The sequence below is a fragment of the Rhopalosiphum padi genome, chromosome 1, assembly GCF_020882245.1.
Source record: "Rhopalosiphum padi isolate XX-2018 chromosome 1, ASM2088224v1, whole genome shotgun sequence".
Taxonomy (NCBI): domain Eukaryota; kingdom Metazoa; phylum Arthropoda; class Insecta; order Hemiptera; family Aphididae; genus Rhopalosiphum; species Rhopalosiphum padi.
The window spans coordinates 70416248-70429626 of NC_083597.1; positions in this window are offsets into that span (position 1 = coordinate 70416248).

The window sequence follows — 13379 nt, forward strand, 5'->3', positions numbered from 1 at the left end:
CATATACAGTTGACAAGCAGTTGTCCGTCAGTTCGCAGTCGTCAATAAGTGAAAAAAATTAAAAAATAGTTATAATTGAAGGTTTTAAATTTCGATTCCAAAAACTATTAAAAAATGACATACAACGTTGGTGCTGCTGTATAAAATCGTGTAAATGTTTTTTTAAATGTGAAAATAATTTTAATATAATAGAACAATCTAAAGAGCATAATCACCCAAAACCAGAACAAAATTATTAAATCAACAAAATATTATAAGAAGGCCAATGATTCAAGATTCAATGATCTTAGCGGTAAGTTAGACAATATATCCAAACAATTTAATGAATTTTTGATCAAAAACAAATCAATGGAAACTAAAATGGAACAACTTGAAAAAAATTTGTCTAAATTAGAACTCAATTATAACAGCTCGGCCTCATTAAATCAAGAAAATATATTTGCCGAGATTAATGACCGCCAGTCTAGAAGTTGCAACGTTATCTTATTTAATCTACCTGAAACCCAGTCAAATGCGGACGACAAACTGTGTATTTCTAATATCTTTCGTCAAATTGATGTCACTGTTGTTCCTATTAATGTTCTACGTTTAGGTAAATCATCAAATAAAAATAGGCCTACCCGAGCTACTCTGCCTTGTCAATATGATGTTTTCGAAATTCTTAAAAATAAACGTAAGCTTAAAAACATAGATGATTTTAAAAATATTACTATATCAACGGATAGAACTTTGATTCAACGAAATCGCTTTAAATCTGTAATCGATGAACTAAATGCAAGAAAAAACGCTGGTGAAAATGATTTGTTTATTAAATATATTAAAAATTTACCCATTGTGTAAAAATGATTGAATATAATAATAAATTATTGACCAGATTTGAATACGTCAAAGCCGATTCATTTAAATTTTTACCAGTTTAATATACTTTTATAATAATTTTACTATTTTTTACATAAATAATTGACCTACAAATTTAACTAAAAATTAAAAATAAAACCAAATTTTTAAAATACTATACGGCCAACCTACGAGGAGGATAAGTTAGGTCTTCTGGGCGACGAAAAATGGGACGAAATTCACCTGGTATTGAATTACAACAGGGGCCCAATTCCCCTAGTTTTATGGAAATGGGACGCAATTCATCTAACGCCCTAGAAGCGACGTCATGACGTCGTGCTGTTCCACTCTTTGACGCCGCAGGGAAACCTTACTTTTACCCACCGATACTGGAACACTATACTGGGTGATTTCTTTTAGCATTATACACTCATTATTTCGTAAAGTATTGACTTTTTTTTCAAAATATTTTGTATGATGATTTTCTCAAACTGTATGAAATTTTTATTTTTTTCACCCTTTTAATTAATAGTGAAACCACTAGCAAATTTTATTTTCAAATGGTAACATATATTTAAAATGTCATAAAATAGTAGGGCTATTTTTTTATGAATTTTAACGTTAAAATCATTAGTATACAAAAATAGATAATGGCGTATTTACGGTGGAGGGGCGATAAATCTCCCCTTGGTCTTTTTTTACTGATAGGTCTAATAATGTACATATATTACAGAAATACGGAATAATATTATTGAAAACGCTACATTTTATTATAATATTGAAATACTAAGCATTTGGAAATATTATGGTTGATGCCCGTAGTCAATACATGACTTACTAGGCACTAAATATGTATTATGTATTTATGTATATGAATATGATTGAAAACATTAAACAATTCGTATCATAAATCGTAAGATTCCATCAATTGTCATTATTGTCAATAACGATCCGGCTATATTATCATGTTTTTAATAAGCGTTTGGTTGTTATTTCATAACATATTGCAAGGCAAAGGCATGCCGCATGTATATATAAATATTAAATAGGCATTCTATTCTAAACAATAAATTCTAATAATTAATTAGAATACAAGTAATAATAACTTAAACACTAAAATACGAGTTATTATTTATTTTTATAATATTTATCATTGCATTAGGTAGTTTATTTTTAATCCAGCATAATAGTTCACTACTTATTATAGCCGAACAATCGCGCTAATGCCGGTGCTGAACATTCCACCTAGGCAAACTGGCAGCTGCCTAGCTGAAGGGACCTTCCCAGAGTCCAGGCACCCAGCTAAGTACCAAAAAAGGGCCTTTCTTTAGTAGCTGTATTGAGGCCCTGAGACCCTTAAATTCGGAGCACCGGTTGGTGCATTATTTTTTCACTGTTTTTCGTCCTAAATAGTATATATTTGTATATTTAATCAATGGTATTAGCTACTATTGAATTTTTATGGTTTTTTCCATTTTATAGAAAATTGACTATGAATAATAAATCTTCAAAACAAAAGAATACAGTTTTATATATTTATGTGTAGGTACTTATTTATAATAAATATATACATTTTTAACATTTTTGAGAAACGGTGGTGATGGTAAGTGTACCCCTCCCCCCGTGGAGGAAATCATATGTGCCAACGTATATCTCCCCCTTGACAAAATCCTAAATACGCCACTGGAAATAGAAATAAAAAAACGTATTTACTAACAGAAACGATGGCTCTATAACTGCTCTAAAATTTAGCTATTTGACATTTTTACCAAATTATTGGTAAATTAACTGATATTTTTTACATAAATTCTCCATCTCTGACTCAGATAGTATTGATAGTAGGTAGAATCGCACAGTTGAAAATTACGAAACGGACACATATATGCAAAATATGCAAAATTGAAACTATTAATTGGTATGTTGTCAATAAACCAGACCACTAGCTGAGAATCTCTGGATTTCGCTGCCTTTAATTTGCAATCCGTTTATGCGCGAAACCTTTTATCGTAGCCCATTTACCATTTCTGTCCCAAACCATGCGCCCATTTTTTAACATTAAAAAATCGTGCATAATTACAATAATTTATGTTGCATAACTTAATTAAATTTAAAATAATATTTTATGGTTGTTATTAGTGCTAATCGAAACAGTAAAATTCCAATCTATTAACATAATGTTATGATACTTGTATAGTTGTATAGATTATAAATTGTAATAATCTTATTAAGTTTTTCAATATTTTAAATATTACACGAGTAGACATTTTCTTTTTAGAGATATTGTTTACTTGGCATTGTGTTAAAAAAAACTGCAATATATAATGAAATAACAGCTAGGTAACTTTTAAAATCGAAGTCAACCAATATTAAAGAAATTCATGGTCATGAGTCATGAACCGGAAACTGAAGAAAGTATAAATTTACTGGACGATAGTCGATAATATAATATATACTATACAAGTATAAAGGATTATAATATATTTATGTATTACATCTGATAAAACCGTATACCGTATATGACGTTTACCTAAAGTAAAGTAATATGTATTGAGCTTTTTCAAGCTTACAAATTCGAAATATTATATGCATCTAACCTTATCTATAGATATTTTTATACATTATTTAATATATATTTGTACAAATATTAACTAATTTATACGTAAATAAGTTATAAGTATATTATAATACAGTAAATATTCATACACTCACACACAGAATGATTTATTCAACGTAAGATCCTTATTATTTCTTAAATTATTAACGTTTTTCAAATTTTTCTTAAACAATAACTGAGTAACTGACGCAACGTTGCATTTCGAATGGTGAGCATATATTTGGATTATAAATCAAGACGTTAAATTTTCTATTTTGAGAAGGAAACACCCTTGTTTATGAGTATAAAGTTAACGGTATTTTTTAATTTCGATTATTATTTGTTGTTCATATTATTATTGTTGTCATTATTGTCATTTTTTATAAACGTACAGTCGTTGTTTTTGTATTCAGAACATATACTCAGAAACTGAAATATTAATTTAACACCATGGCGGCATGGCTTATTTTTCGTACCTATCTACGGGTCAATACGAATGCACCGCAAACGAAATACCAAACCTCATCCCCAAGATAGGTCGCGAATACATTCGAACTGACGTCGACCCTCGTTGAGGGTTTAATGTAATTTTCTGGTCGGAGAACACGCGGCATGTCCTTCCGCCCCTATAGTCAGTGGGGCTTGGCGGTCGGTCCACGTCCCAAGTGACTGTGCGAGAAGTATAAGCGAAAAAAACCTTGAAAGAATATTTCACAAATCGAATTTATTTATCAAAATAAAGCTCGAGGAACTTTTTTCTTATAGGATCTAATTTAATGGTTTCTAAAATTAAATTCGCACATTTTAATAATATATTAAAATACGTATAGGCTGTAATATATTATTATATTTTACTTCTTTAAATATGATGATTCAAAAAATATACTTTTACCTATTATATTTATTTATTTATATAAATACATATTAACGGGCAAAGCCTTACACAACAATTTAAACACAGAACAATTTAAAATTTAGATAACATATATAAGTTTAAATATGTTAACAATTCAATTATAATATGTTATAGGTAATATAGAATAAATATAATACAAGTAGTAACAATAATTTTTAATACTATATTATATACTGTATTTTATTTGTCCTTGTCAATTGACAGGTAGGTCCTTTATATCATTATTGTAATATAATTTATTGAACCGTATAAAAAAAAGTTTATAGATACAATCGTATTAAATATTCAGGTGTTAGGTGATGGGGTGAAAACACTTCACAAAGTCTGTACGAAAATCATAGACCATCGTCTAGTGTCAATCAAGCTCTACTGGGTTTCGTATAATATTGTGTATATTATATAACCTATAATACGCCGTTTAAGGTTTATAGTATATTATATTATAATACTATAGATTCTCCTTTAAAACTTATACTTATACAACAAGATTTTTCGTGCTTTGGCGTGTTTAAAACATTTGATCACAATAATGTCGTTGATTTTAAGGTTTTTTTACACGTATCGTATGTTGCGGCCGATTCTTTGGTGACGAGGAAGGAATGAGTTAAATGAGTGGGTCCTATTCTGGCTCGGGTGATCGTTACTTTATGTTTTCTATTTAGAGTAAAGGAAATTTCCATTTTTTTAATGAAAATATTATAGATTATATATAATTTTATATTATTAGATATTTATTATTATTATTATCATATCTGCAGTTGTGTCTCCATCACATTTTACTGGTTACGTTCGTTTCCTTCGATAATTTTTCCCATAAACCTATTGTGACAGGGTGGGCTCGGCTTATACACATATATATATATTATATATACCTAACACATGGACGTATATCATTCAGTGTCACGTGCGGTCGGTGCATTATGCGCGCGATTTGGGCAATGAATACAAACATGGGTAATAATGACGATGATAATAATAACTTTCGTGATCTCGACGATTTATGGGTTGTTTGCTGCATCACGCAAACCGGTCTCATCCGGGGGCGCGCGCGTGAGATTACGTTATGTTGTCGGACGACCACTTACGACGAATTGTATCCGTCGTCATATTTCATCGTGGTATACAGGACATCGTATTATTAAGAAGCAGAGTTCGTACGATTATGATAATAATAAAACATTAGCGTTGCAGGATTATGGAAAACCTCGGGAGGATTTAGGGTTCGAACTTCGGAAGAACGCTTTAGGTATTAGAATAATATAATATAATAATATTATTACTATTATTATTATTATTATTGTTATTTTATTTCACGTAAACCCGTTTTCGAATATTGTCTACTCATATATTATAGTTTACGACGTTTACGCAATAATTAAATCCAATACAATATCAAATCGTTATCGACTAGTGTCCCGTTCACATTATATACGACATTAAAACCTATTCGCTAAAACAATACACCTATACTGTGTAATAAACGTTTTCATTGTTTCGGGTAACCTGCTGTAGAATTCTGCGGAAATGTTCTTTTTTTTGTTTGTATTTTGCGTCTCTTTGCCCCGTATTTTAGTATATAATTAATATAAAATACGTGTCTATAGTGTAGTATCAATTCCCCGTTTATTAAAAAAAAAGGGTCGATTGAACTTCAACTAAATTAATATTAATTAATACATTCAGCGAGTCATTATAAAACAACAATTTTGTAAAATTGTATAAGCGCAAATTAAATAATCTCAGATTATATGACAAATGATAATAATAATAATTTGTGTAAAAGAAGTATTGTGTTGCACCGATAAACATTTGTAAAAAAATATACTTAATTACAGTTATTATTAAATTCCAGTAAAATTGCATGATTATTGATTGAAAAAAAAACATTTTTATATTATCTATTAAAAATTCATACAATTTTTACTTATTGTAAATATATAAGGCCCGCTTAACAGACTACAGACGTGCAAATACAGTGGTAATATATAGACCAAAAGAAAATTACATGATTTTAAAATAAAATAATAAAAACTTGTATTTCCATTACAATTGTTAGTAGAATCGGAAATTTTGCAATATTAACACGATTATTATATAATTTCAAATCTATTACAACATAATATACAAGGTTATCCTTCTTCAAATAACTGTTAAAAAAAACTCCAGCGTCAATATAGAAAAATTTTATGAACGTATGAAATTTATTTTTCACGAAATCGAGTAAAACAACGATTTATTATAATTTAAAGATAGGTAATAATATAATACATCCTACTAATTAACCTAGACTGACAAATCATCTCTGTTCAGAATCGTTTTTCGTATACACATCCATTATAGTGACCTACTCATCTCTATCTCTACTATACAGCAGAGCGATATCCACTTGCCCACCTTTTTTTATTTTGTCTCTTTCTGTAATTAATTTGCATTAGGTAATAGGTATTCCATATTAATGTCATCCTATTCATTATTACAAAGAAATCGTAAGTAATAAATTTATCATAGGCAGCAAGAAGCGTAACGCTTGTAGTATGGGAAGCACACAATGTTTGTAAAATAAATAATTATATTATAATTAATTTTATCACGTTTTTTTTTTTGCTGATTGAGAAAAAAACATTGAAATAATATTATTATAATATGTAGACAATTATTTTTTGGATGTATAGATTCTTTGTTACCAAAATGCAAAATAGGATTTTTACTTGACCCTATATTATCTATAAAAGAATACATGCAAATGCCAGAAGCCTGCTTAATCGACTATAATACTATATTGATTTAATAATTAGTCATTTGAACAGGTTTTCCTACATCGTTCTGGTCGACGGCCGTATATTTTACATTACATATATCGTTTCGCACTCGTCGAATCCTTTATCGCTAAAGTCTTTGGCAATTATTTTCCACGTCGTATACTCGTATCTCGCTCTAGGGCCTATCTAGGCGGATAGAACTTTTGACGCGAGTAAAACGACTACGTCGAGTATAATAATAATTCGAATCGACACGGTCCGTGGCTTCACCCCCGCAGCAAGTTATACGCTCTCTTTTCGTGCACGCACGCACACACACACACACACACACAAATATATATATATTTATATATTATTAGATCTGTGAACTGCAAAGAATGTGCGGGTCAGAATTAAGAATTCGAAAGAGCTATCGCGACGTCCCCTATAATCCGGCTTTATATCGGAGAAAATAACCGCGGCGTCTCATTTCCCGCATCCCTATCTGCAACGATCCCCAGCATCACCACCCCCTCGGGATGGCCAACCGAGAATTTTAAACGTCTAGGGATCGCCGCCGCCCTCGTGTTCATCGCCGCGTCACTGTTCACGCTCGTGTAAATGCTCTGTCGATGAACATACCGCACTGAAACCTATTGGCATGCATATATATATATAAATTATAAATATATAATTAAGTATAATGTAAAATCGACATATGGCGTTTAATTTAAAATCTTTCGATAGGTCCATGACCACCACCCGTACCCACCCAATCATCAATGCCATGATGTTTGAATATAATAATAATAATAATTACGTGTGGTATATTGGTGCGGGTATATTGTACTGAAATACTATATTAATATCAAATTGAAATTAATAATAATAATAATAATAATAATAATATGTTTAATATTATAGCGCAGACCAGTAAAATATTATTAATATACCGTTTATAATAAAATTCGGCGATAACCCATAATATTTTAAAGAACAGTCATGAGACAGAGCACATGATATAATCTCAGAGAATATTATAAGTGTTGTACAGGAACATATTATTTTAATATTATATGTATATTTATTTTTCAGTCAAGTTTTTCATACCAATGGAAATTAGCGTACACAACATTTAATCAACAATATATTATGCCCTGTCCTGCATTTAACTCAATTTTAATTTTTCAGATGCAATTATTATCAAATATCCTATAACTCATCCGCAATATCTACTTATAAATATATTGTGTTATATTTGTTTCAGTACGCACATAGCGAGTATACGTACAAAATGTTATACATATATTACGACAAGCACTATAATAATACATCAATGATGATCGCACCGAATTTGTTTGGACCGTACTGGAAGTCCACCGCGGTTATATTATAATTATTTATATAAGCTAGCTATAGTAAGCTATACGCGATGCTATTTTTTACTACACGAGTATACACGATATTGGTTTTCATTATAATATAGCAGCAGCTGCAGTATACGGTTTGATGTACCTAAGTAGCGTCTTAAATCTCGTCAACGACGTGGGAGGCCGCGGAAAAAAGAATTTATTGACTTCGGTTGTTTTCTCGTATAAATAACGCACGCATTACGAAAACGGGTAGCCGGCTTAATATTGTTTTCTATTTTTGGCTTGTATTCAAATCGTTGTTTTCGACGCTGAAAAATATAATATTAAATGTATGAACTATACGCGCCTCTAGTCCACGGCTGTAAAATTACTAAACAATTACGTTATTAATTCATGCGATTTCTATTTATTTATATAGAGACAATGCTAGCTCTATAACTGGGAATCGTTCGAAACTATATAACTCGTTTTCAGAGCTGCGTAGTTACTAGTTCGTGTGTAGGTACATCAAAGAAAATTCTAAACATAGAGAGCAATACATAGCATAATATTATACATAATATAATAGGCTTATATGAAAGCAATATAATGATAGGTATGTATTATTGTATTAATATATAATACTCGACGGAGCCGTATCGGAACCAAAACACAGGTAATCGAATCAACCACTTTAATAATTAACCTCTAATTTAAATCAATTCACTACATCAATATTATTACTTCTATATATTTATATAAATATAGTTAGATGTAATATTATTTTATTATACATATATTATACAATATACCTACTTCTATAATATAATATATTATATTATGATCCTTAAAGCGCGTCCAATCAATCCGACTACGCATAAATAGACTATACAGAGTACAGAGTACACAATAATACGATATAATATAATAAAACTGGTTGGTCTATTTAAAAGAATACCCAAGTTTATGTTAAATGGAAGTGAAATACGATTTCTTAATGAATGATTATAAAAAAAATTATATAATTATAAATATATTTGTATTCATTTGTACAGTTTGTATATTATTATTTTGTGAATTCTGCAGACCCTCAAATTTTAAGTAATAATTTATTTTGCACACGAATTTGCTAAATTGGTATTTTTCTTTTAACTACTTTTAATCTACTATACCAAATAATCGATTGTTTGGTTGGTATAATGTAACCATAAAATTGTTAGATATATACGTGTTTTTGGAGGGGGCTTGATTAAAGTTTTTCCATATTTTATTTTACGAGACAAACCGTTTTTGTAAATTTTTTGTGAGAAAAATCTGACCGATCTTCATTGTCAACTACCAGTTTTAATATCCTATTTATCGTGACAGAAATATCTCACAAAATACACAATGATCATTGATCAGCATTCCACGGGAATTTCTAAACATTTTCATTATAGAGGACCATATAATGTTAAAAGATCTGCGGTATAAGACATAAATAATATAATCAGTAGTATAATTTCCATTTTTTTGTGTAATAAAAAATATAAATGCATATGTGAATAAAATTAATAAGTTAATTAAAAAATTTTAATGGTTGTTACGCAATGTCTTTGTTTAGAGTAGATTAATTGAATGTAGTTAAGAGTATTTTCCAAGAACTTAAAAACAAATTTAGTTTTGTTTAACATAGAAAGTATAATTAAAATTATAAAACTATACCTAATATTACTCTATTTAAAAATATAATTCTGTGTATAATATGAATAGTTCATATTTAGATTATTTGCTGTAGTTAGTGGGCCAACAAAAACTTTTCGGCGTATCATATGAGGCCTGCGGGCTGCGGACCGTAGTTTAGATAATCCTAACCTTATAAATTATAATATATAGACTTAACCTATCCCGATGAGATGCTGCTCTACACGACATAGGTACGTTTATAAAATAATAACTGGGTAACGCAATGTTTTAAACAGGAATGGTTAATCATTTAACCGACAAAATAATCGATTAACGAAAATGTCGGTTCCACAAATAAGGCGTTTTTTAGTTGAGACCAAACCACCTCTGAAAATTTACTGGTAGATCATGGTTAATGAATGACACCAAAATTACCACAGCCGCAATCAGAATACGATAAAAGCCACTAGACACGATATATGATGTATATAGTTGCAGTGAATCCGGATTAAATGATACTACAGTTTAGTTATAGTTTCAAAAATGTATCAAGAAATTCTACGCAGTCTATAGGTACACACGCATTGGAATACAAATAATAATAATAATAATACGTGAAATACAAACACTTCTAATTAATGCTAACAAATAACGGTCGCAGAACTACGCGTGATATAAACAACTATTTCTGTCCATGGTCTATCCCTACAAGGGACCTGTGAATAATAAATAATATTATGGATGACATGTAGTTATGTTCGTCTTACTTTGACGAGCCGACTCTCGGGAAACGGGTGATGACGCTTACTGCATTTCGTCGGACGCTCGGGGCGGAAATGATGCGGCTGCTAAATGCATACATCATGAACGATAGTGCACAGTTCCGCTTGACTTTTCTCGCGCTTTACATCTTTGTCGTAGCGGACGACAACGTGATGAGTACGGTTTGATCGGTAGCGTCTAACGTCACAAACTAAAAAAGTAAAAAGCATTGCGTTTTACTACAACTGGACCAATCGGCGACGCCGCGGCGGAAAAATATACCGCGGTTATCAGCATGCCCATGAGTGTACTGTATGTACTATGTACTGATCTATAGTGCGGACAGTGGTCGTGGTGACCGCCGTGATATTATACACGGTAATAATAATAATGTGATTTATCACTTTATTCGCAGCGGGTGACAACGAAATTTCAATCGATTATAGTCTCTTATAATATCGGAAATCAGTGATGATTACCGATAGTTTTCTCAACGCATCCGCTACGCCGTCGCGCGTCGTCCGATTCTTTCGACACCACTGATCAACAGAATATAATATTATCACGATAATAATAACAAACGGTTTTCACGTCGCTTTTCGTGAGCGCATTAACAGTTGTGCCGGTGCGGTGTGACGACGGCACGACGCTTCGTTGAAACAAGTTTTTGTGTTTTGCACGAAAGTTTGCGAGTCTCTTCCGGTCGAAAGAAACGCGTTACCGTTTTCCAAGGGCATCGCATCAAGGTAAAAAATAAAAATGCTCACATCAGTCATTTAAATATACCTAAATGATTATCATATTATTCACAGTTTTCACGTATATTAGCGCCGTTGCGTGAACCGGAAAATCGGGCAACTTCCCAGAACCTATTACTAGAGGGCCTCGTGCTTTTAACCCAATTTATTATGTTTATAATCTAATGAATCAAATTATCTGACAACAGCTATAACAATAATATGATTAATAATTATGATATTTGGATTATAATAAAACAGAGTTTTAATTTTTTAAATGGAAAAGTATATAGAAATCTGCAATTAGGAGTTTAATTGTGTGCAGAGTTTGTTTATTATTTACCGTAAAAATTGTTTGATCTCGAGTAGTTTTAAATTATATATAGTAAACATATATTTTATGACAGGAAGAATATACCTAAAATATTAAATACAAGATCTAAAACTGTAAATTACTTAATCTGTTTAAAATATTTGACATAAAATTTGTTTATGATTTCATAAACATAAAACCCTAGAAAAATAACTTAAAGAATAGTTTTAGTAGATATTGAGAAAGTTGAATGCAATGATTAAATATCTGTTGATCTAGATTCTAAAATACATTGTTGTATTGAATTTAACAATGTCGAGTGGGTATATCGTATATCTGCAAAAATCTTATTTAAATTTAATTCATATACGATAGTTTTTAATAATACATGAAAATGAATTGAATGTTCAAGTTAAGAATATTTAATGATTTTCAGAAAAATAATTGTTAAGTATACGTATACAATGTGTATGTAAAATGTAAATATAAATGCTTAAAACAAATTTTAATTGATTGATACAAATATTACAAATTTAATTAAAGATGATCGGGGTTGACTGAACAACACAGTCAAGGTTTTGAAAGGGTTCACAAAACTCTGTTTGGACGCTTATTCTATTGTTATTTGTTTAATAATTTATTCTAATCGGACAGGATATAGGATGTGTATGTAACTACTGCGCTGGGATATAGATTTGTAAAATTTAATAGCCAAGGTATAGGACGCAATATTGTTTTCATATAGATTTTTACTTGTGTATAAATGATAGAATATACCTACCTAATACCCTAGTATATTAATAGCCTAATAGGAGAGGTTTTCTATAGATCTACATTTTGTATAGTACATAATATTAATTTAAAATTTCGTTCTTTTCCTTTTAAACTATAAACATAGTAAATTTATTTAAATTATTTAAGTTTATTTATAATACAAAATCATCAAAGCTGCAGATAATGGAAATTTAATAAGAATAATATTATGTCATTATATGATTTAATAAAAAAAATGCATGCATTTATTTAGTTTAAAATGTTATTAAACTAGCTTAACCTTAGATATTTAATTTTCATTTTAGCTTGTATTTTGTCTTTATCGCCGAAACGGCAGCGCCGAAAATATCTATCGCCGAAAAGTCCCATTCCCTTTAATAAACTAACACTCTAAAATGTTGACTATTATTTTCATAAATATTTATAAATTTTAATTAAAAAATTGGCTTTAGAAAATAATTATTAAGAATCTTATTTTTATTAAGAGATTCCATTGAATGAATAGTATGTGCTCTGTTTAATATATACTAGTGAATTATGTATAGTGTATATTGTACTATATAATGCTGCACATATTAGGTATATACGTTGGTCTCTAAGTGCGGGGAATTTTTAATTTTTCATCTATTCGGGCCATAGGTACTCGTAGAAAAATACACAATGTTATGTACGATAGTCAATATTAAACCAAT